The following is a 2,614-nucleotide window of genomic DNA, read 5'->3' on the forward strand; positions in this document are numbered from 1 at the left end:
TTTATATGGTAGAGTGCCGAGTTCTTGCTCTGATGTGGGAGAGGAGCATCCCCTAATAGGGGGACAAAACCAGATGCCAAACTAATAGGGCAGTTTTACTCAGGGTAATGAGATAAAATTATTTATTTATTTATTTAAATATCTTTGAGCCAGACTACCCTGCTTCTTTTGATTTCATAGAATCATAGCATACCAGGTTGGAAAGGACCTCAAGGACCATCTGGTCCAACTTTCTAGGCCAGAGCACAGTCTAGACAAAATGGCCCAGTATCCTGTCTACCTGTGTCTTGAAAGTGTCTGGTGTGGCAGAGTCAACCATTTCCCTGGGGAGATTATTCCCGCTGTGAAAAATTTTCCTCTTATGTCCAACTGGAATCTCCCCGTCTCTCACTTGTTTGTATAGTAATGCCTGGGCAAAACCTCTTAGGGAAATAGTTTTGGAACTTCTCTCCTGGGCTGCCAAATGGCGAGATGTACATTGCTTTCCAGTTGTTTAAAATCCTTGGTGGCAAACAGTTACTGCCAGCTTCCACTTGATGTACGTGACGTGCGTCACTTCCAAACGAATGTTATTGCACAGAACTGTACCTTATGGTAATCTGTTTGATATCCCTGTCAGTTCCTAATGAAGCTTTTTATGAGCAAAGCAAATTAATGGACTTCCTAAATTAGGAGATCATTTGTGTTTGTCTGTTGTAAAACTCAGTAACCAAAAATAATTATGTTTTCCTAAATAAGATGTCAAGTTCTGTGAGGAACGTGAATCTATATGGCTCTTCAATAGTATTCCAAAGGCTAATTTTAGTCTAATTATGCTAATTTCCCTAGGTGCCTTCTGTAATCAATTGAGAGAAAACCTACAGTCTTTTTGTGTTGACTTGAGGAGTAAAGTGTATTCGCACTGACAGCTTGTCTGTTACCAAGGATGCTGTGTTCTTAAATAAATGTTATTGGGCATGGAGAAAGTTTACCTTCACATTTAGCCTTTTTTAGTTTTTCCTCTCTTCCTAAAGGAAATAAACAAACAAAAAAAAACCACCCAAAAGAGTAGAGATGATAGAACGACTGAATAATGTTTCATGTGCTTTAGTTACTCTGATATACAGCGTTGGAGTGGAAACTGATGTTATCTGGAAGAGAAGAATAAATTCTATATGAAGTAAATTTCTTTAAGCTGGTGAAAACTCAGGCAAACTTCGGACAGGTTTAGGTTAAACTCAGTTTTAGGCCAATACAAATTTATAGCCTGTTTACACTTAAAAAGATAAGGAGTATGATTTTGGCTGTACATAGATCTTGATGATTTTCCATCCCAAAGCTGACTTTCAAAGCTTCACTGGGATACAAAGGCAGTGATGTCTTTCAAGTAAGATTCAGCTGTCTTACTTGAGCTCTAGGTGTTTTTCAGTCTCACAAACAAATTTTGCTTCAGCTGTGGGGACTCCTGTGATTGCTTAGAAGTCAGGGTTTCGAATGGAACAAATCTGTGTACTGAATGACTCAAAGTACTTTAAAGTCTTGGAAAGATCTGGAAACTCCCACTGTCTTCCAGGGTTTTTTCCCTGACTTCCAGACATCTGGTATTGGATACAGAACTTGCTCTACTTGGTGCTCTGTGTCTTATAAAAAACTGAAAGTTTCATTTAGCTGTTTGACGACTTAAATTCTTTTTTGAAGATAGACTTCATTTTTTAAGCTTATTTACTTCTGAAAAGCAAACGTGAAGATTATTGTTTTAGAAAAACATTTGTTTTTCATTTATGCACTTATATGCCTGGTCTTCAGGTTACATATAATTAATTCCCTTGACCTTTTGTATGTTGCATATGTAAATTATGTTAGCTTATTTCCTACAGCAGCAATGATTTCTTTTATAACGTAATTGTAAATCTATTTATATAGGCAGATATTTGGAAGCAGTTGAAATTCAATTGTAGACATGTTGAATTGTTTGGTTGGGGGTTTTTTGTTGTTGTTTTTTTTAAGTGGACCAGATTTCAAATTGGCAGTGTCTATGAAGTTCAGAATGTCTTTTTCTATCATGGAAGATATTTTTATTAACCATGTACTAGGGTAACATATGTTGGTGAGGAAACTGAAAAAATGTGGTGGGAAAAAGTGAGATTTCCTTGGCTTAAGTATTACAGAATCTGCAGGCTGATTTCAATACGCTTTTACTTAAAAGCTTATGGCAATACTAAATTTCTCCCTCTAACCATTTTACAGAATTTCAGTAACTGTATATCGTATAAAACATCTCTCTCTCATGTACAAATAATTAGATGTATTGCTTAGATCCATAATGGTTATATTACTAGGATAGAATGGATTAATTATGCTTGTTTTTCCTGTCTAAGGGAGAACAGCTTTAAAATCTTTGAACTTGTGGTCACAATATTTTGGGACAAGAGATTTTTTTTATTTTTTTTTCATAGAATCATAGAATCACTTTGGTTGGAAAAGACCTTTGAGATCATTGAGTCCAACCTTTAACCTAACCCTGCCATCCCACCACTAAACCATGTCCCTAAGCACCTCATCTATCCTTCTTTTAAATACCTCCAGGGATGAGGACTCGACCACCTCTCTGGGCAGCCCATTCCAGAGCCTGACA

General features: G+C 36.6%; 1 protein-coding gene across 4 annotated transcripts in view; it reads left to right on the plus strand.

Annotated features, from left to right (window-relative positions):
• The window catches only part of EFR3A (EFR3 homolog A), an 83,615-nt gene that overhangs the window by 24,355 nt on the left and 56,646 nt on the right, over positions 1-2,614 (plus strand). The window lies entirely within an intron of this gene.

Source organism: Egretta garzetta, unplaced genomic scaffold, assembly GCF_000687185.1.
Source record: "Egretta garzetta isolate BGI_Z169 unplaced genomic scaffold, ASM68718v1 scaffold50, whole genome shotgun sequence".
NCBI lineage: Eukaryota > Metazoa > Chordata > Aves > Pelecaniformes > Ardeidae > Egretta > Egretta garzetta.